This window comes from Danio rerio, chromosome 4 (genome assembly GCF_052040795.2).
Source record: "Danio rerio strain M-AB ecotype USA chromosome 4, GRCz13ab, whole genome shotgun sequence".
Classification (NCBI taxonomy): Eukaryota; Metazoa; Chordata; class Actinopteri; order Cypriniformes; family Danionidae; genus Danio; species Danio rerio.
The window spans coordinates 62,556,753-62,579,401 of record NC_141024.2 but is presented as its reverse complement, the minus strand read 5'-3'; the positions used below and the strand labels follow the sequence as shown (position 1 = coordinate 62,579,401).

Below are 22,649 nucleotides of genomic sequence, written 5' to 3'. Positions count from 1 at the left end.
CATAAAAATAAAAATCAATTAAAAAAACTACTGCAATATTACCTCCCAAACACAACACAAAATAAATAAAAAGAAAGAGATTGTAACAACATAAAGCTGCATAATTTATTTATGATGCAATGCATGCTGGGAGCTTTGTAAATTTTGTTTCGCAAAATATGAAATTTTTTTGAAAAAGCACAAAATGAAATTTTTTTGAAAAATTGCAAAATATGAAAAATTTTTGAAAAATCACAAAAAAGAATTTTTTTTGAAAAGTTGCAAAATATGAAATTTTTTTGAAAAATCGCAAAAAATCACAAAAAATGAAAATTTTTTGAAAAATCACAAAAAATGAAATTTTTTTGAAAAATTGCAAAATATAAAATTTTTTCGAAAAATCACAAAAAATGAAAATTTTTTGAAAAATCGCAAAATATAAATTTTTTTTTGAAAAATCGCAAAAAATCACAAAAAATGAACATTTTTTGAAAAATCGCAAAATATGAAATTTTTTTGAAAAATCGCAAAAAATCACAAAAAATGAAACATTTTTTGAAAAATCGAAAAATATGAAATTTTTTTTTTAAAAATCGCAACAAATCACAAAAAATGAAATTTTTTTGAAAAATCGCAAAAAATCACAAAAAATGAATTTTTTTTGAAAAATCGCAAAATATGAAAATTTTATGAAAAATCGCAAAAAAACACAAAAATGAAATTTTTTTGAAAAATTGCAAAATATAAATTTTTTTTGAAAAATCGCAAAATATGAAATTTTTCTGAAAAATCGCAAAAAATCACAAGAAATGAAATTTTTTTGAAAAATCACAAACAAATGAAAATTTTTTGAAAAATTTAATTTTTAATATGACATTTTTTTGAAAAATCACAAAAAATGAAATTTTTTTGAAAAATCACAAAAAATGAATTTTTTTTTGAAAAATCGCTAAATATAACATTTTTTTGAAAAATCGCAAAATATGAAATTTTTTTGAAAAATCGCAAAATATTAAATTTTTTTGAAAAATCGCAAAAATCACGAAAAATGAAAATTTTTTGAAAAATCGCAAAAAATCACAAGAAATGAAATTTTTTTGAAAAATCACAAAAATGAACATTTTTTGAAAAATCGCAAAAAATGCATTTTTTTTGAAAAATCGCTAAATATGAATTTTTTTTGAAAAATCACAAAATATGAATTTTTTTTGAAAAATCGCAAAATATGAATTTTTTTTGAAAAATCACAAAAAATGAATTTTTTTTGAAAAATCACAAAAAATGAAATTTTTTTGAAAAATCCTAAAAAAATTAAAATTTTTAGAAAAATAACAAAAAATCTATTTTTTTGAAAAATCACAAAAAATGATTTTTTTTAAAAAAACACAAAAAATCACAAAAAATGAATTTTTTTTGAAAAATTACAAAAAATGAAACATTTTTGAGAAATCCCTAAAAATCACAAAAAATGATTTTTTTTTGAAAAATCGCAAAACATCACAAAAAATGAACATTTTTTGAAAAATCACAAAAAAAATGACAATTTTTTTGAAAAATCACAAAAAATGAAAATTTTATGAAAAATCGCAAAAAAACAAAAAATGAATTTTTTTTGAAAAATCGCAAAATATTACATTTTTTTGAAAAATCGCAAAATATGAATTTTTTCTGAAAAATCGCAAAAAATCACAAGAAATGAAAATTTTTTGAAAAATCACAAAAAAATAAATTTTTTTTGAAAAATCGCAAAATATGAAATTTTTTTGAAAAATCGTAAAATATGAATTTTTTTTTTGAAAAATCGCAAAAAATCACAAAAAATGAAAATTTTTTGAAAAATCACAAAAAATGAAAATTTTTTGAAAAATCGCAAAAAATCACAAAAAATGATTTTTTTTTGAAAAATCGCAAAATATGAAATTTTTTAGAAAAATCGCTAAAAATCACAAAAAAAGAAAATTTTTTGAAAAATCACAAAAAATGAACATTTTTTGAAAAATCACAAAAAATGAAATTTTTTTTAAAAATCGCAAAAAATGAATTTTTTTTTGAAAAATCGCAAAAAATCACAAAAAATGATTTTTTTTGAAAAATCGCAAAATATGACATTTTTTTGAAAAATCACAAAAAATGAAATTTGTTTGAAAAATCACAAAAAATGCATTTTTTTGGAAAAATTGCTAAATATGAAATTTTTTTGAAAAATCGCAAAATATGAAATTTTTTTGAAAAATCGCAAAATATGAAATTTTTTTGAAAAATCGCAAAAATCACAAAATATGAATTTTTCTTGAAAAATCGCAAAAAATGCATTTTTTTTTAAAATCGCAAAAAATGAAAATTTTTGGAAAAATCGCTAAATATGAATTTTTTTTGAAAAATCACAAAATATGACATTTTTTTGAAAAATTGCAAAAAATGAATTTTTTTTGAAAAATCCTAAAAAAAATTAAAATTTTTAGAAAAATAACAAAAAATCTAATTTTTTGAAAAATCACAAAAAGTGATTTTTTTTTTAAAAAACACAAAAAATCACAAAAAATGAAATTTTTTTGAAAAATTACAAAAAATGAAAAATTTTTGAGAAATCCCTAAAAATCACAAAAAAAAGATTTTTTTGAAAAATCGCAAAACATCACAAAAAATGAAAATTTTTTTTTAAAAATAGTAAAAAATATAAATTTTTAGAAAAATAAAAAATCAAATATTTTGAAAAATCACAAAAAATGAACATTTTTTGAAAAATCACAAAAAATGAAAATTTTTGAAAAATCACAAAAAATGTAACATTTTTAAAAAATTGCAAAAAATCACAAAAAATAAAAATTTTTAGAAAAATCGCAAAAAATGAACATTTTTTGAAAAATTGCAAAAAATCACAAAAAATAATATTTTGAAAAATCGCAAAAAATCACAAAAAATGAACATTTTTTTGAAAAATCGCAAAATATAAAATTTTTTTGAAAAATCGCAAAAAATCACAAAAAATGATTTTTTTTTGAAAAATCTTTAAAAAATGAAAATTTTTAGAAAAATAACAAAAAATCTAATTTTTTGAAATATCACAAAAAATGATTTTTTTTTAAAGAACACAAAAAATCACAAAAAATGAAATTTTTTTGAAAAATTCTAAAAAATGAAAATTTTTAGAAAAATAACAAAAAATCTAATTTTTTGAAAAATCACAAAAAGTAGAAATTTTTTGAAAAATCACAAAAAAAAAATCACAAAAAATGACAATTTTTTGAAAAATCGCAAAAAAATAAAATTTTTTTGAAAAATCGCAAAAAATCACAAAAAATGACAATTTTTTGAAAAATTGCAAAATATGAAATTTTTTTGAAAAATCCTGACTTGTCTACTCAAAGCTTAAGTGTGATGATCCGAGGGCAATAGTTAGCTTCCAATTCTCAGACTTGCTGCACACTTCAATTAGGATTCATCCAATCTTGCTTGAATCTCACTGTCATGTTACAAACCTAAAAGGTTCCGCTAAGCTCTGGGAATGGAGATCTTGACTTCAAGTACCCCGTGGCTCTCAATTGACGGTCTCATGTTAGGTGGATGATGATGAAATGCAAACAAGAAAATCGCTGCAGAAAGGTTGTGATTTCAAGTTAATGAGAGTGGCCTTGACTGGAATTCGAAACTCTCAAGACCAGTCACACTATACACTAGAACCATACCCCAGAACCGATGAGACACGAATGTGAATGATTGCAGAAAGAAAATGTTTGGCCATTAGTTCTTATTTAATAGAATGCAAACTGTCATCGAGATCCTAAAGTGCAGTTTTCCACTTGATAGAAGATTGGTGATATGGCCCAGTGGCCTAATGGATAAGGCATCAGCCTCCGGAGCTGGGGATTGTGGGTTCAAGTCCCACCTGGGTCGTTCTTGAAAATCTCCCTTTAACTTGAGATCAGTGTTTGGTGGATGAAACACGGTAGCTGTGAAAACCTTCTTGAGATGTGTTTGCGTGTCATTAACTTCCTTCATTGGCATCCATACTACCTGTTATGACTAAAAGGGTAACGAGATACCTAACGCAAATGGCCATTTTGAAGCCTGCATGGTGCCTACAGAGAAGAGACTGTGTACAAACACAAAGATGATGCTTACATATTAAGCTGGTACGTTGTTAACTACCGAATCATTCCCGCTCCTTTTTTGTCTGTATTATTGTACAGGTTAGACTAATTTAGATCAGAAATCCAATAAATCTTCATTAACTAAAGTTGCTACAACTAACACAGAAACACCAAAGCATCACTGCTTTTCTGTGACAGATGTAGGGCTCGTTCAGGATTTGAACCCAAGACCTCTCACACCCAAAGCGAGAATCATACCCCTAGACCAATGAGCCCAGTAGAAACGCCCTGCAGTGTCAAAAAAAATTTCTGTAAAACCGGTCCAATCTACTTTTTGTTCATGTAATTTTTGTTATGTGTGTCAGCAACTCCCTGGATGCATGTTACGGTTCACATGCAGTACAGAAACAGCATAGTGGCCTAATGGATAAGGCACCAGCCTTCGAAGCTGGAGATTGTGGTTTTGAGTCCCACCTGGGTTGTCTTTCACGCAGTTCCTTTTAAGTTGGCTGTGCTGCACAATCCATTGTGACTTTCAAAAAGCTAGGTTCATACCCTTAGGTCAAAAAGACATGACAATGGAAAACTCTTCAGAGAAGCTGTTTTGTCATTAGGTGTACGCACCAGATCGTCTGAATGCAATATGGTGTAGGGATCCTAAAGTGCTGTTTTCTGAGTTAAAAGAACTTCCTAAACCGTACAACAGATATGGCACATGCTAGTATTGGCCCAGTGGCCTAATGGATAATGCATCAGCGTTCAAAGCTGGGAATTGTGGGTTCAAGTTCCATTTGGGTTGTGTTTGTTGGGTTAAATATAAATTGTGTGGAAAAAATCCTGACTTGTCCTCTCAAACCTTAGGCTAGATGATCTGAGGTCAATATTTAGCTTCAAATTCTCAGACTTGCTGCACACTTCAATTAAGATTTATCCAATCTTGCTTAAATTATCCAATCACTTTACAAACATCAAAGGTTCTGAAAAGCTCTGGTAATGGAGATCTTGACTTCAAGTACCCTGTGGCTTTCAACTAATGGTCTAATGTTAGGTGGATGATAATGAAATGCAAACAAGAAAATAGCTGCAGAAAGGTTGTGATTTCATGTTAATGAGAGTGGCCTTGTCTGGAATTTGAAACCCAAGATCAGTCACACCATACCCCAGGACCAATAAGACACGAATGTGAATGCTTGCACAAAGAAAATGTTTGTCCATTAGTTGCACACATCTTATTTGACGAAATGCAAACTGGCATTGAGATCCTAAAGTGCAGTTTTCCATGCGTTGGCATCTTGTTGAAGGCATACAAGAGCTCCATGACAAAAGCTTGGTAACATGGCCCAGTGACCTAATGGATAAGGCATCAGCCTCTGGAGTTGGGTATTGTGGGTTCAAGTCCCATCTGGGTTGTCTTTGAAGGTCCACTATAGATTTAATTACAGATCATTTCAACCAATTATTGCAATGAAAAAAAAAAAACTGATGCATCAACACATCAAAGCACTCTCTTGCTGACATCAGGGCTTTCCTGTTGCAGTCGGGTGTGCACGTCTCTAACACCACTATAAGACGATACTATAGACATCAAAGCCCTGTAGGCCTTCCTAGAAAAACAACTGCAAGGCAAGGAAAATGAACAGGTATTGTGTATTATCATCTTGTCAAATCAAGTATTTCAGCAACACTTATGTCAAAATGTTAATAAAACTAATTAATAAAATTATTGTATGTGTTTGTTGTATAGTGCTGCACTTAAAACGATTGACGAAAAACTGCACAAGGACAATGAGCGATCTGCTAAAAAGATTCAGAGTGAGCTTCTGTTTAGAAAACAGTTAAAAGCATCAGTCTGCAATATTAGAAAACCAGTAAAACAACTCAGGTGGACCTATGGAAAAGCCAGGTAAGCCATTTTGAACAATGCCATAATGAAAAGATTTATTTATTTACATTAATCCATGCATCTCTTTATTTAGGCTATTTGCTTTATACGAGCTTACATGTCCTACAAATTTATTAATAGGACATACCCTATTAATAAACTGCCATGTTGTGAAACCGAAAGCAAAGCATCCAGTAAAAATTCAAGTCTGGGGAGCCATATTCCATCAGGGACCTGGACCGCTAGTTGTGCTAGAAGGTTAGTTCAAATCTCTTTAATATGATTGAATCATTTCTTTGCAGTTTCTTTATTTATATATATATATATATATATATTAGGGATGTAACGGTATTGTAAATACCGTCATACCGCAATATTAAATTTTTTCGATATTACCGAAGTCGCATGACTCGGTAAAACTATAGGTCTTCAGAGAAAATTTGCTCAGGCGAATGAAGCGAACGGGAGGTAGCTGAAACTTCATTTCCCATCAGCCCCGGCGTGGCCATAATCCTTTGCGGTCTGTTGTCGCTACAGATCCAGTAATGCGGAAATGGAGTGTGCTGCTAGTAGCGGAGATGAAAAAAAGATGGAAATGATCGAACCTAAAGCGGGTGTTGTCGCCGCGCGCGTGCTGAATAGCGGTGCTGTTCTGTGTTGTGGCGCGCGTATTGTAAAGCGCCGAGGGGGGGTTGAGCGCGCATACTCGAGAGGTGTTGTCGCGCGCCTACTGAAGGGCTGGACTGGACGGAGGTTGTGTCGCGTCGCGGGGGCACTTTTGATCGTTTTGGAAGGGCATTTTCTATCCAAGACTAAAAAGGGCATGTGCACTGCACAGGTTGAGCCCTATGTGTGCACGTGCCTGCAAGTTGGGTAATACGACTAATAACAGTCATGGGGACTGCAGAAACACAGCACACTGTTCAGATTGATGCAGACATTGACTTGTACCGCAAAGAGACCTCTATCTCACTCATGGTTTGTCTTCTCAAGTGGGGGAAAGACAACGCACAACGTTACCCCACTGCTGTCAACATGGGCCAAGTCATATCTCTCTTGTCCCAGAAACCTCAGTCCCAAATGAGAGGGTTTTTTTCTGTTGCAGGGGACATTGTAAATACCCAGAGATACCAGCTTTTACCAGATTATAATTATATGATAATTTTTCTTTAAACCCATCTCTATCTAAGTGAGTGATTAAATGTTAAATGTGATGAGTTTTCAACAATACTAAATCGAAACTTTATTTTTTTACATGGTTTAATAATTTTTTGTTATTAAAATTGAAGTTCCTGTTTCAAAGCTTACAGATAGATGGCTAATTTGTATGTCATTGACACTTTTGGCACTTTTTTGGAGTATTTTCAAAAGTTTTTTTTTTCCTGTAAATGATTCAATAAATACCGTACCGTGACATTCATACCAAGGTATTACCGTACCGTGAAATTCTGATACCGTTACATCCCTAATATATATATTTTCTATTTTCAGGAATTATGGACAGATGTTTTTACGAAGACACTATAATAAAATTCAATCAGGCTCCATACGTAAAACAACACTTTAAGAACCATATCCCTTCTTCCAAGGTAGATACAGTATGTAGGCCTACTGTACCAACTGTGTGTGTGTGTGTGTGTGTGTGTGTACATGTTCACTGATGTGTGTGTGTGTGTGCACACGTTCACAGCTGTGTGTGTTGAACTTTTTTATCAATCTTGATGATTATTGAATCATGAATAAAGTTAACACATTGCTTAAAGGGCGCATAGTTTACCCCTTTTTTATGATTTAACATTATTATTATGGTTCTTCTGAGTGTGCCAGTTTAGGTTCAGTTCAAAACACAATCTAGATTTTTTTATTATAATGTGTTATAATGTGTCATTTTAAGGGCGTGTACACAGCTTGCTGCTTTACATTTACATTTATTCATTTAGCAGACGCTTTTATCCAAAGCGACTAACAAATGAGGACAAGGAAGCAATTTTCACAACTATAAGAGCAACAATAAATAAGTGCTGTAGGCAAGTTTCAGGTCTGTAAAGTCTAAGAAGGAAAGCATTAGTAATGTAAGAATTAAAAAAAAATTTTTTTTTTGAGTACAGTTAGTGGTATAGCTAGAGGCAATTGCAAATTAGGAAGTGAAGAGGAGACTAAATAGTTGAGTTTTAAGTCGTTTCTTGAAGACAGCAAGTGACTGCCGTTCTGTTGCAGTAAGGGAGTTCATTCCACCAACTGGGCAGATTGAATGCGAGAGTTCGGGAAAGTGATTACTTCCCTCTTTGGGATGGAACCACGAGGCGACGTTTATTCACAGAACGCAAGTTTCTTGAGGGCATATAAATCTGCAGAAGTGAGAGCAGATAAGAGGGAGCAAAGCCAGAGGTTGCTTTGTAGGCAAACATCAGAGCTTTGAATTTGATGCGAGCAGCAACTGGCAGCCAGTGCAAACGGGTGAGTAGCGGAGTGACATGTGTTTTTTTCAATTCATTAAAGACCACTCATGCTGCTGCGTTCTGGAGTAGCTGAAGGGGCATGTTGCTTCACATGAAAATTAGTTCCAAATTCAGTCGGTCGGTGAGTAAATGAATATGATGAATGAGAACACACAGGCATGTGCGTATAGACATAAAATGTAATGCTGTACAGTAACGTGTCATTTGTTTGTTTCAGTTGATTTTATTTGAATGGTTTCGTGAGGATGTGATGGTGTGCTTTATCTGCCTGATTCCCTCTGAAGTGGGCGGGTTGTGTGACGTTCGATTTGGGGGACCTTATGGGGGCGGGGTTTGCGTGACGTGCTGCGAGCTACTAGCCCGAGAGTGGAAACACAACATGATTTCGGCCTCACTGCTTAACCTCCTGGGCAATTGGCCTACCGCGATTAAATCCCTGGCCTCACCTCACAGCCTCGAAGTCCAATGCGCTATCCATTGCACCACAGAGCCTGAGTGCTCTCCTGCCTCAAGCACTATTGCACAGAAAGCACTTTTTGGTACTCTCTGGCCCATAAAAGCACAGCTCACTGCGGACAAGGCACTGCTGGGATTCAAACCTTGACAGGGGCTAATTTTTTAATCGAAAAAAGAAAAAAAAAACTAACTATGGTAGCGCTGCATGTGTGAATGTCTGGACTTGAAATATTAAAGTCCAGTTGGTTAGGCATTACCACACTATGCTATATAAAGCCATCGTCCAAAGCCCTCTTGAACGAGCAGCGTTCTTAAGGATTTGAATTTTGTTAAGAAACAGACTGCTAAAAATCCTGCTGCGTAAACACTCGTTACTCTTAACAAATAGCAACCTTGACAACTGTACATTAGGCACTGCTGGGATTTGAACCCAGGATCTCCTGTTTACTAGACAGGCGCTTTGACCAACTAAGCCACAGCACCAACGTTGTAGAAAAGACAAGACGTTTTTGCATACAGAGACTAAAAAAAGACAGCAAGTCTAAAATTGGCAAGCAAAGAGGTTGTTTAACTCTATTTGTCGCAATATTTATTACGCCTCAAAGCTATACAATTTTATTATGCATTCCTGTAAGCTCTATAAAAGAAGCACACGCACCACCTGGACTAAGGCGCTGCTGGGATTTGAGGCCAGGATCTCCTGTTCACAAGACAGGCGCTTTGACCAGCTAAGCCACAGCGCCACAAAAATGAAAGTAAGAGACATTTGCCCGATAACAAAAATTACATAAAAATTAAAATGAATAATAAAAAAAAAACATTACAAAAACCAGCATGTCAGGATGCAGAAAAGCAAAATTTACTATGCTTTCTACTCAGTTACTTTGCACATGCATAATGAGGCTCTTGTACGACAAATCCAAAAGGCGTGATCTCAACAATAGGTGGTAGTCACTTTTGCCCAAAACCACAGGTTGCCTTCGAGTCATTCCTCAAGTCCACTCGGCCCTGCACCGTTTTCTAATCTCCCTTATTTAAAACAGCTCAATTAAGTCATCGGCTTCATTGTAGAGTACCCCTAGTATCTGAGCCTGCACTGCGCAATGAAAGAAAGAAGCAAAACGGGATGGACAGATGTCTAAAATGTTGGAAACGCACCACTTCTAAGTCAGTGAAGAAAAAGGGCAAAGTCTGCGAATCTGGTGGGACTCTACCCAACAACCTTTGAAAGGCTCAGCTCACAGCCTAGAAGTCCAATGCGCTATTCATTGCACCAAAGAACCTGAGTGCTCTGCTGCCTCTAGCACTGTTGCACAGAAAGCACTTTTTGGTATTCTCTGGCCCATGAAAGAACAGCCAACTGCAGACAAGGTACTGCTGGGATTCAAACCCAGGAACTCCTGTTTACTAGACAGTCGCTTTGACCAACTAAAGCACAGTGCCAAATGATGTTGACATAGGCTAATTGTTTAATCGGAAAAAGAGAAAAAAAAAAAACCTAACAACGGTAGCGCTGCATGCTTGAATGTCTAGACTTGAAATATTAAAGTCCAATTGGTTACGCATTACCACACTATGCTATATAAAGCCATTGTCCAAAGCCCTCTTGAACGAGCAGCGTATTTATGGATTCGAGTTTTGTTAGGAACCGACTGCTAAACATGCCGCTGCGTAAACACTCGTAACTCTTAAGAAAAAGCAGTCCTGGAAGCTGTACAATAGGAACTTTAGGGGTTTGAACCAAGAATCTCCTGTTTACTAGACAGGCGCTTTGACCAATTAAGCCACAGGTCCAACACTGACTAAAAAAAAAAAAGACGCTTTTGCACACAGAGACTAAAAAAAGACAGCAAGTCTAAAAATGGCAAGCAAAGAGATTGTTTAAGTAAGCTCTACAAAACAAGCCCACGCACCACCTGGACTAAGGCATTGCTGGGATTTGAGCCCAGGATCTCCTGTTTACAAGGCAGGCGCTTTGACCAGCTAAGCTACAGCACCACAATAATCAATCTTAAGAGACATTTGCCCAATAACAAAAATCGAAAAAGAAAAAAAAACAATACAGAACAAAAACCAGCATGTCAGGATGCAGAAAATGCTGACAAGATGGACGTGATCTTTTAGAGTCTGGATGATCATGTCTCAAACCTGACCAGTAACCTGGCCTCTGTTCAAGATCAAAGCAAAAAATGTGAAAGAACAGCCAACTGCAGATTTTATTTATTTAATTTAAATAATTTATTTTATTTAATCTATCCTTTATCATGTGTTAAGTGTTTTTTGGAACCTACAGTTTCATTACATCAAAACCCAGAGTCAGCTTGGAAAATGGAAATTGGGACAAACATATGCTATTGGCCATTGAAAGAGTTTCAGATCAGAAAGCCACTCTCCCCTAATCTGAGGAAAAGGTGCAGTTTGGATTTGAATCTAGCACCTGCTGTTGCCAAGACAGGTGCTCTGGCCAACTTATGCCTGTTTCACACTGCAAGCGTCAGTTGCGCATGAGCAGAGTGTGCGCAGCGCGTGAAGAGAGCAGAAGCAACACGCAAGCGTTTGCCTTTCACACCAGGTGTCTGCGTGCAGCTCTTTGGCAGCTGCTGCAGAGATCAACCTATCTCTGTCTATTCTATCTAGTTACGTATGTGTCTCTATATTAGGGATGTGCGGAGCAGCCGGTATTTGTATTTGTATTTGTTGAGGGGGGAAAAGTATTTGTATTTGTATTCGAGTAAAATTCAAAATGGCGCAAAAATATATATTTTTTCTATTACACTTCTAATTTACGTTATAGTGAAAGTATTGTTTAATTATACCCATTATATAAATTATAGATATGCAATATTGGTTGTTGTTTTTGAACATGTGACAAGAAATGTCATTGAAAAGAAAATAACATAGAAGCCATTATCTCATCCATGGTTAAACCAACAACTAATAAAATACCATTGTGAATATTATGAACCCCACCACCACCGTTCTTGTTGAAGGACACTGAATAGACAGAATAAAAACAAATAATACTTCAAAAAACTGTTCTTCTTCAGAAAGAACTTCTTTCCAATGGACAGAATTCCAAAAACTAATATTAACTAAATCAATCTAAATAAAACCCTGCCTGGGAGATCTGGCAGAACAAAAGTATTCTATATAATACTAAAAGATACAGCCCTGCTATTGTCATCTGCCTGCCACAAAACAGACACAAAGTTTGTTTGTTTGTTTGTTTTATGTTTGAAACTGACTTGCTGGGGCAGAATGTGGCTGTGTTGATGCTTTTAGTGCATGTGATAATACATTACATAGAAGGTTGCGCGGTGCTCTGTTCAGTGAGAAGCGCTCTCTATGGCAAGCCTTTTTAGCATTTAAATCTTTGTTCTGACTCCATAAATATATTAGAGATATCTCTAATTATATTTTGACTAGTCATAATTATAATTCCACTACTCAGAATGACAATTAGACATATCTGCAATTACAATTGTACTAGTACGAAATCAGATGAATTTTGACTAGTAACAATTGTAATTTTTACTAGTCATAATACATTTAGAGATATCTTTAATTCATCATATTTAGAGATATTTACAAATATATTTGAAGATATCTCTAATTAATTTACTAAAAGTCTAATTACAGTTGTAGATATCTTGAATTGGATTTTTTACTAGTCAAAATTCATTTGGAGATATATCTAATTACAATTGTGACTAGTCAACTTATTTAGAGATATCTACAAATATTTTTCAATGGAAGTCAATGGAGGAATATGACTAGTCTATCATAATATATTTGCAGATATTTCCAATCTGACTAGTCGAATTATAATTATGACAAGTCAAAATATAATTAGAGATATCTCTAAATATATTTATGGATAGTCTGAACAAGGTTTAAATGCTAAAACGGCTTGCCATACGCTCTCACCCAGTAGCACAGTGGAGAGTTCTCTAGTTATATCCTTTCAGTCGTTTGATATGCAGTGACATGCAGTCAAATATTTCGCCAAACAGTCCTTAGGGATGCGGTGACACGCAGTCAGATATTTTACCGGACAGATCCGCCACTTTTGGCGCGCATAAACAATCATAAAGCTCTCGTGCTGCAGGAATGAGGAGGTCTGCTGAAGGCGCGCAGCTGACGTGCTGTGAGAGGTTTGCGTCTTTAATAAACTACGGCAGTTTGCGATCACCGAACAGTAAGAATGATTAATAAATCCATATGAAACAACCCCTTAAAAGTCACGTCTCGCTTTCAGTTTCGGGCTTTGGCGCGTTTTGCCTCTCTCTCTCTCTCTCTCTCTCTCTCTCTCTCTCTCTCTCACGCGGGCATGCACTGTGGTCTCATGAGGAAACGCTGCTTTTTGATATAGTGTTTTTCTTGCTCCCGAATACAAATAATTTTTCAAGTATTTGTTCGAATCAAGTATTCGTAAAAACACGCTATTCGTGCCTTTCCGAATACCGTATTCGGGTTCGGCTCCACCCTTACTCTATATACAAATACACTTTTTAAACTTTTCATTTGCACCAAGACTCGCGACAACTTCATCCAATGCTGCTTCTTTAACCTGCAAATGTTTATTTTTCAAATTTTATAGATCAAATAGTACTGTATGCTTCTCAAGCTCTATGAGAAGTGTCTACAGTCAGAAGACAATCGCCTGTGATATCATGTCGTTTGTTTTTTGATTGTCAGGTTGTTGTAGGCCTAGTTATAACAATATTTATACAATATAGTTATAATGATATTTATACATTGTTAGGACTGCGTTGTTTTGTTTGTGTTTGATTTTTGATTCTAGATTGGGGGCGTGCCTTCAGCGCACCTGATGCTGGTCAGCGCCCTTATTTAAACCCCGGCAGAGAGTTTGTTTAGTTTGTCGCTGTCTATACACTTGGCAGTTCGCCAGAGCCACGCTCCTATTTGGGCATTATGCTTTCTTTCGCATCCATACACTATCACTGACTACATTTACCTCATCCATTCATTTGCATTTCACACTGATTAAACATACTGATACTGATATTTTGATTATATAATTTAAATTGAGTTAAATAAATATTCTTTTTGATTATACTTCTCCTTGTCGTCTCCCTTATTATGTTACATCCTTGAGCCAGGTGTAACAACATGATCAAACTAGTGTTACTTTCTCTGCTTTAGTGATGTCCAGCGGCAGAATAACAGCTCGTTAATTCATGCTTGTGCAGTTGATGAGACGGAGAAAAGTAATTAATGTATGCACTTCTTTTACTTATTTTTATGTTGTCAGGTTCACAGTGCAAACAGCTCCCGGTGGGAATAACTTGAGTGAACATAAAACAAAGCCGAAGCTCTGCTTGAGCAGCACTGCACACAGCGAGCTCACATCATCCAGCTTGCGTGTCGAACTACACTACCCACAATACACTTCGCTATGGACTACAACTCCCTTAAATATTCTATTTCCCCTCCTGAAACACTAGCGTGCAAATTAAGCTAAACTGATACTAAAATTGTTTTACATTTGGTTTTGTAGTTCGGGCCAAAATAATGTTTGTTGCCGTTTTTAATCGTTTAGGTTCATTTGATCGTGTAACCCTCGATACACAAATGTATTATAAGCTGTTCATCAATTGACCAGATGCTCAGAAGTCTAAATTTCTCCAAAGAGAGAGGAGATACAACAACAGTGAAGGACTCGGACACAGAGGTAAGAATAATAAAAGATTGTATTGTAAAACTTTCACAGAAATATAAAATAAAATAAATAATAAATATAAATAAAACAAATTCTAGGCTTGTTTCACACTCATCTAATGACCTCAATCTTATTTACACTCTCTAATAACACTTCTCTTTCTTCACAGGGTTTTTGGCTGTATCACTAATAAGGTAAGTTAATATTATGTTATTTTTCTGTTTTTCTATTGTTAAGGTCTAATATTATATTTTGGTTACTATTATAAACAATAATATAATACTACTATACTAATAACAATACTATATTAAAGGTTTATAAGTGTAAGTTAATAATACAACACTAAAATTGTTTTATTATTCAATATATAATCAAGATTTCCCTTCTTAAACCAATTAACTTCTCTCTATAAAGCTTCAAAAATTGCAACAAATGAACACTCCAATGAAACAATGTACAAAAAAAATGAAAATAAAACATTCACTTAAAACATTTCAAAATGTCCCAAAAGTCCAGTACAGGTGATGAACACTCAAAAAGATTCTTTTGCAAAACAACTAGGTTGCAAATTCAGTTCCAGAGATCCAGGATGTTGCACTTGTGAGTGTGTTGTAAATTTACACTCCTACCATGACGCTGAATAGGTTTCACTTTGTATCTTTCCAACAGGTGTATCCAAAGAAACCACTTAATGGGAGGCTCGCCAGTCCAACTCCACAATTAGACACGCACCGATGGAAGTTGAGACAATCCAAATCCAGAAAAGAGTTCACACTTCAATTAATTTGAATCCAGAGCAAATCACATTTAGCAACTGACTTCAATAGAACATCTCACCGATGAAAAACCAGAAGAAGATGCACAAGCAAACAAACAAAGGGGAAAAAAAAACATTAGCATTTTACAGTGTATGCATTATCTCAGCTTAACATAATTGTAAATAAACAGCAACAATAAATGACCATGTATATGCTTCTCTCTGCTGAATTTCTGTGTTTTTCCTATTTCTTTCACCTATTTGGCATTTTCTTTTTACAAATGACAGCATTTTACTTAAACTCTCTCACTTAAACTTTACACAATCACTTGTATAATACTGTGTATAATACTGTGTTTTCACTAGACCAAACAAATTGTTAATTAATAAAACACATTTTTGACACTAGTTTAAATCATGTTATAATGAAAACAATAATAATAAAAAAACACGAACTCACCAAGGAAATCATTCAACATCAAAGCGAAAAACCAGGAAAACTCCAGGTGGCACTCGTGTGCAGATTTCACTCACAGATACAAATCTTGTTTTTTTCTCTCAATCCTTCATTAAAGATATATGATAGAAATCATTTCAGCATCTTATTAATGGTCAGTTTTCACAGTTAATACACATTTAAAACATTAAAAGATATATATCTAATAGTTTTCTACTGTTATTAATTTAAAAACTTACATCTCTGCATTCCCTTGCGAACACTGAATCACCATAGCAACGGTAAACACAAGCTAACAGACAAGAGAGATTTGTTATTGTTTGTAAATCTGATCTGCTATAGTGTAAGGCACGATGATGTTATTCTAAAGCACTATTCCCTTGAATGCTGTTTAATACTCTATTATGATTTATTTATATAAATAAATAATTTTAATATATATTATTTAATCGAGTATTCTGCCAATGTTTTTTTTTTCATATTTATAAGGGTATTTCTATTTGCTCTATTGCTGTGTACTACCCACTAGTAACCTGGGTTACAATTTACTATATATAAATCAGTTGACATTATTAAGGCATTTATTGGGTACAATTGCTACTTTTTACTGTCATTCATTGTGTTTTGGTCATTATCAATGCACTGTCACTTTAATTGAGCGTGAGCAGCGCGTCAAAAATAGACCCGACGCCAAAACTATCGCTGCACTGCTGCTTCAGCGACGCTCACGCCTCGCGCCGACGCGCTGCTGCTGCGTGCGATATAAAAGCTCTAATCTGTTAACATGGACGCCGAAAAAACACGCGCTGCTGGCGCTTGCGGTGTGAAACAGCCGTTAGTCTTAACACTAAAAGAAAAAAACTGTGGATACGATACTTCCAAACGCAGTTTCATCTAAGACAGTGGGGGGGAAGCAAAATTTACTATGCTTTCTACTCAGTTACTTTGCACATGCATAAAGAGGCTCTTGTACGACAAATCCAAAAGGTGTGATCTTAACAATAGGTGGCAGTCACTTTTGCCCTAAACCACAGGTTGCCTTCGAGTCATTCCTTAAGTCCACTCGGTCTTGCACCGTTTTATAATCTTCCTTATTTAAAACAGCTCAATTAAGTCATCGGCTTCATTGTAGAGTACCCCTAGTATCTGAGCCTGCACTGCGCAATGAAAGAAAGAAGCAAAACGGGATGGACAGATGCCTGAAATGTTGGAAACGCACCACACCTTAAGTCAGTGAAGAAAAAGGGCAAAGCTTGCAACTCTTGTGGGACTCGAACCTACAACCTTTGAATGGCTCAGCTCACAGCCTAGAAGTCCAATGCGCTATCCATTGCACCACAGAGCCTGCACCAAAAAAAGCACTTTTTGGGACTCTCTGGCCCATGAAAGAACAGCCAACTGCAGACAAAGTACTGCTGGGATTTGAACTCAGGATCTCCTGTTTACTAGACAGGCGCTTTGACCAACTAAGCCACAGGGTCAAACGATGTTGACAAGGGCTAATTGTTTAATCGAAAAAAGAAAAGAAAAAAACTAACAATGGTAGCGCTGCATGTGTGAATGTCTGGACTTGAAATATTAAAGTCCAATTGGTTAGGCATTACCACATTATGCTATATAAAGCCATCGTCCGAAGTCCTCTTGAACGAGTAGCGTTCTTAAGGATTTGAGTTTTGTTTAGAAACCGACTGCTAAACATCCCGCTGCGTAAACACTCGTAACTCTTAAGAAAAAGCAACCCTGGCACATGTACATTAGGCACTGCTGGGAGTTGAACCCAGGATCTCCTGTTTACGAGACAGGCGCTTTGACCAACTAAGCCACAGCACCAAAGCTGAAAAGAAGGCTAGACGGTTTTGCACACAGAGACTAAAAAAAGAGAGCAAGTCTAAAATGGCAATCAAAGAGGTTGTTTAACTCTATTTGTCGCACTATTCATTAGGCCTCAAAGCTATACAATTTTATTATGCATTCGGGTAAGCTCTATAAAACAAGCGCATTCACCACCTGGATCAATTTAGCCCAGGATCAATCAAGCCCAGGATCTCCTGTTTACAAGAGAGGCGCGTCGACCAGCTAAGCCACAGCACCACAATGAATGACCGTAAGAGACATTTGCCCGATAACAAAAATCGAAGAAGAATAAACCAATACACAACAAAAACCAGCATGTCAAGATGCAGAAAATGCCGACAAGATGGACATGGTCTTTTAGAGTCTGGATGATCATGTCTCAAACCTGACCAGTAACCTGGCCTCCGTTCAAGATCAAAGCAAAAAATGCATTGATTTATTTTTATTTAATCTACCCTTAATCAAGTGTCAAGTGTTTTTTGGAATCTACAGTTTCATTACATCCAAACCCAGAGTCAGCTCGGAAAATGGAAATCTGAGGGAAAGGTGCAATTTGGATTTGAACCTAGGACCTGCTGTTCCCAAGACAGGTGCTCTGGCCAACTTAGTCTTAACACTAAAAAAAAAAACCTCTGGATACGATACTTCCAAACGCAGTTTCATCTAAGACAGTGGGGGAAAAGCAAAATTTACTATGCTTTCTACTTAGTTACTTTGCACATGCATAAAGAGGCTCTTGTACGACAATTCCAAAAGGCGTGATCTCAACAATAGGTGGTAGACACTTTTGCCCAAAACCACAGGTTGCCTTTGAGTCATTCCTTAAGCTTACTTGGCCCTGCACCGTTTTCTAATCTCCCTTATTTAAAACAGCTCAATTAAGTCATCGGCTTCATTGTAGAGTACCCCTAGTATCTGAGCCTGCACTGCGCAATGAAATTAAAAAGCAGAACAGGATGGACAGATGCCAAAAATGTTGGAAACGCACCACTCCTAAGTCAGTAAAGAAAAAGGGCAAAGCTTGCAACGCTGGTGGGACTTGAACTCAAAACCTTTAAATGACTCAGTTCGCAGCCAAGAAGTCCAATGCACTATCCATTGTCTTAGATGAAATGATTTCCATTTTCCGAGCAGACAGAGGGTTTGGATGTAATGAAACTGGATATTCCAAAAAACACTTAACACATGATTAAGGGTAGATTAAATAAAAATAAAATAATGCATTTTTTGCTTTGATCTTGAACAGAGGCCAGGTTACCGGTCAAGTTTGAGACATGATCATCCAGACTCTAAAAGACCACGTCCGTCTTGTCAGCATTTTCTGCATCCTGACATGCTGGTTTTTGTTGTGTATTTTTTTCTTCTTCTATTTTTGTTATCGGGCAAATGTCTCTTACAATTAATTTTTGTGGCGCTGTGGCTTAGCTGGTCAAAATGCCTGTCTTGTAAACAGGAGATCCTGGGCTTAAATCCCAGCAGCGCCTTAGTTCAGGTGGTGCGTGTGCTTTTTTTTATAGAGATTAACGAAATTAATTATAAAACTGTATAGCTTTGAGGCATAATGGATAGTGCGACAAATTGAGTTACATATGAGAGCTCATCTGATTCACAACTAGTTGACTGCACACCCATGTTTTTAAGTTGTTTATCTCCCCCTCCATATTCTCCATTCCTCAAACCTATTGAGGACCTTTTTCCTGCCTGGAGATGAAAAGTGTATGACCGAAATCCAAACACACGTATACCCCTTCTCCAAGCTATAGCAGTTGATGCTTTTCATGGCTGGATTTGCCATGCAAGGTGACATTTCCCCCACTGCTTGGCCACACCAATACAGAAAAGAGAATGCAGTATAGCTGTTTTTTTTTTTTTTTTTTTTTTTTTTTTTTTTTTTTTTTTTTACTGTAACTGTATTTAGTAAATACTTTTGTTGATGGTATATGTAGACCACATTTTCTGCAACTTTGTGTTGGTTGGGATGAACACTGTACACTGTTTTTGTGGGGAAAATACAGTAAAATATATTTGGTATTTGTTTGTTTTGTATAAAAACAATTTTCGAAAAATTTTACAATGCACTTCTGTAGTTCTATGTACTGTCTGTAGTAAGTGTAACACTGAACAGAAGAAGGCTTACAGAAAGTCATTATGATGAATAGAGAAGTCGTCATAGTGTTTTACATTAAGCACATTAGTGTTTAACTTATCTTATGAATGTCTGTTAATGTGATGGCTTGTGTGTGTCATTTGAAAACAAAATACCTTTTTGAGAAGAAATCACATTGTTTTGAACTTATAGTTTCATTTAGCAGAAGAATTGAAGAGTTTTGCCAAATGTGTGTGTGTTTTGTGATTTGTGTGTAGAGTTCTGACAATATGAAACATGCTTTCAGAAATTGTGTGTAAACAACTGGAAAAAACTGGAAACAACCTCTTTGGTTGTCATTTTAAGACCTCCAGGAACAGGTTTAGTGACCCCTGGCTTAAAAGCATAGTTCACTCAGACAGCAACTTTACAGGGCAACACTATCTGCTGACGAACTGGCATTCTCAGAAAATAGGCCTCTGTGTAAGCCACAACGCCCTTACAAAACAGCAGACAACTGTAAGGGCTCAACCGAAATTTGAATCTGGGATTTATCATGGCATGAACGAGAATCATACTCGTAGACAACCATGCCACTATGCAAAGGAATGTTTTATGTGCCGACACTATCTGCTGACAAACTGGAATTCTTCGAAAAACGTTTTTTATGAAAGCCATAATGCCCTGTAAAACAACAGAGAAACTGCAAGGACTCGTCCAGGATTTGAACCCGGGACCTATCATACCCAAAGCGAGAATCATACCCCTAGACCAACAAGCCACAATAGTTTACATATTTCACAAGACATCAGAAGCAACAGATGGTCAGAAATCCTTATCTAACAAACATTGAAGCAGGGCTTTTGCTTCTTTTGAACCCGGGACTTCTGCAATGGTTCGTCCAGGATTTGAAAACGGGACCTCTCGCACCTTATGCGAGAATCAAGCCCGTAGACCAACGAGCAACTGCAAAACAGCCACTTTACATAGCAACACTATCTGCTGACAAACCGGCATTCTCAGAAAAAAGGCCTCTGTGTAAGCCACAACGCCCTTACAAACAAAAGACAACTGTAAGGGTTCAACTGAAATTTGAACCTAGGATTTTTCATGGCATGAACGATAATCATACTCCTAGACCAGCAAGCCACTATGCAAGAAATATTTTATGTGGCGACACTATCTGCTGACAAATTGGAATTCTTTGAAAGACGTTTTTACGAAAGACATAAAGCCCTGTAAAACACAGTACACCTGCAAGGGCTCATCCAGGAATTGAACCCGGGTCCTCTCGCAACCAAAGCAAGAATCATACCCATAGACCAATGAGCCACTAAATTGAGACAATTTCACAAGGTGTCAGATAGTCAGAAATCTTTCTCTAACGAATCAAGGGCACCCTAAGTGAGAGACATACCCCTAGACCACCGAGCCACTGCAAAACAGCAACTTTATATGGCAACACTATCTGCTGACAAACTGGCATTCTCAGAAAAAAGGCCTCTGTGTAAGCCACAACGACCTTACAAAACAGCAGACAACTGTAAGGGCTCAACCGAAATTTGAATCTGGGATTTCTCATTGCATGAACGATAATCATATGCCTAGACCAGCAAGCCACTATGCAAAGGAATGTTTTATGTGGCGACACTATCTGCTGACAAACTGATATTCTTCGAAAGACATTTTAGTGAAAGACATAGTGCCCTGTAAAACACATGACACCTGCAAGGGCTCGTCTGGGATTTGAACCCGGGACTTCTCACACCCGGAGCGAGAATCATATCCCTAGACCAACGAGCCACTAAATTGAGAGAATTACACATGGCCTCAGAAGCATCAGATAGTCAGAAAACTTTCTCTAACGAATCAAGGGCACCCTAAGCGAGAATCATACCCCTAGACCAACGAGCCACTACAAAACAGTAACTTTATATGGCAACACTATCTGCTGACGAACTGGCATTCTCAGAAAAAAGGCCTCTGTGTAAGCCACAATGCCCTTACAAAACAGCAGACAACTGTAAGGGCTCAACCGAAATTTGAATCTGGGATTTCTCACGGCATGAACGAAAAGCATACTACTAGACAACCAAACCACTATGGAAAGGAATGTTTATGTGCCGACACTATCTGCTAACAAACTGGAATTCTTCGTAAATTGTTTTTTTATGAAAGCCATAATGCCCTGTAAAACAACAGAATAACTGCAAGGGCTCGTCCGGGATTTGAACCCTGGACCTCTCGCACCCTAAGCGAGAATCATACCCCTAGACCAACGAGCCACAAAAGCTTGAATATTTCACAAGACATCAGAAGCAACAGATGGTCAGAAATCCTTATCTTACAAACATTGAAGCAGGGCTTTTGCTTCATTTGGACCCGGGACTTCTGCAATGGTTCGTCCAGGCTTTGAAAACGGGACCTCTCACACCTTATGCGAGAATCAAGCCCGTAGACCAACAAGCAACTGCAAAACAGCCACTTTACATGGCAACACTATCTGCTGACAAACCGGCATTCTCAGAAAAAAGACCTCTGTGTAAGCCACAACGCCCTTACAAAACAAAAGACAACTGTAAGGGTTCAACTGAAATTTGAACCTAGGATTTCTCATGGCATGAACTAGAATCATACTCCTAGACCAGCAAGCCACTATGCAAGAAATATTTTATGTGGCGACACTATCTGCTGACAAATTGGAATTCTTTGAAAGATGTTTTTACGAAAGACATATTGCCCTGTAAAACACAGTACACCTACAAGGGCTCATCCTTGTATTGAACCCGGGACCTCTAGCAACCGAAGCGAGAATCATACCCATAGACCAATGAGCCACTAAATCGAGACAATTTCACAAGGCGTCAGATAGTCAGAAATCTTTCTCTAACGAATCAAGGGCACCCTAAGTGAGAGTCATACCCCTAGACCACCGAGCCACTGCA

At 36.1% G+C, this 22,649-nt stretch overlaps 1 protein-coding gene, 2 long non-coding RNA genes and 3 other non-coding genes across 6 annotated transcripts in view; 3 read left to right on the top strand and 3 right to left on the bottom strand.

Moving 5' to 3' along the window:
• The window catches only part of LOC148682295 (uncharacterized), a 560,329-nt gene that overhangs the window by 39,436 nt on the left and 498,244 nt on the right, over positions 1–22,649 (top strand). The gene's annotated exons all lie outside the window — the stretch shown is intronic.
• znf1117 (zinc finger protein 1117) overlaps positions 1–22,649 on the top strand; it is a gene marked incomplete in the record, with an annotated part of 481,533 nt that overhangs the window by 93,809 nt on the left and 365,075 nt on the right.
• trnar-ccg (transfer RNA arginine (anticodon CCG)) lies at positions 3,801–3,873 on the top strand. The gene has a single exon. It is a non-coding gene; the product is annotated as a tRNA-Arg (tRNA).
• trnat-agu (transfer RNA threonine (anticodon AGU)) lies at positions 9,277–9,350 on the bottom strand. The gene has a single exon. It is a non-coding gene; the product is annotated as a tRNA-Thr (tRNA).
• Positions 14,564–16,179, bottom strand: LOC147845143 (uncharacterized). The gene is made up of 3 exons (XR_015484423.2): positions 16,004–16,179; positions 15,768–15,871; positions 14,564–15,382 (listed from the first exon to the last, which is right to left on the bottom strand). It is a non-coding gene; the product is annotated as an uncharacterized LOC147845143 (long non-coding RNA).
• Positions 17,521–17,594, bottom strand: trnat-cgu (transfer RNA threonine (anticodon CGU)). Its single transcript has one exon. It is a non-coding gene; the product is annotated as a tRNA-Thr (tRNA).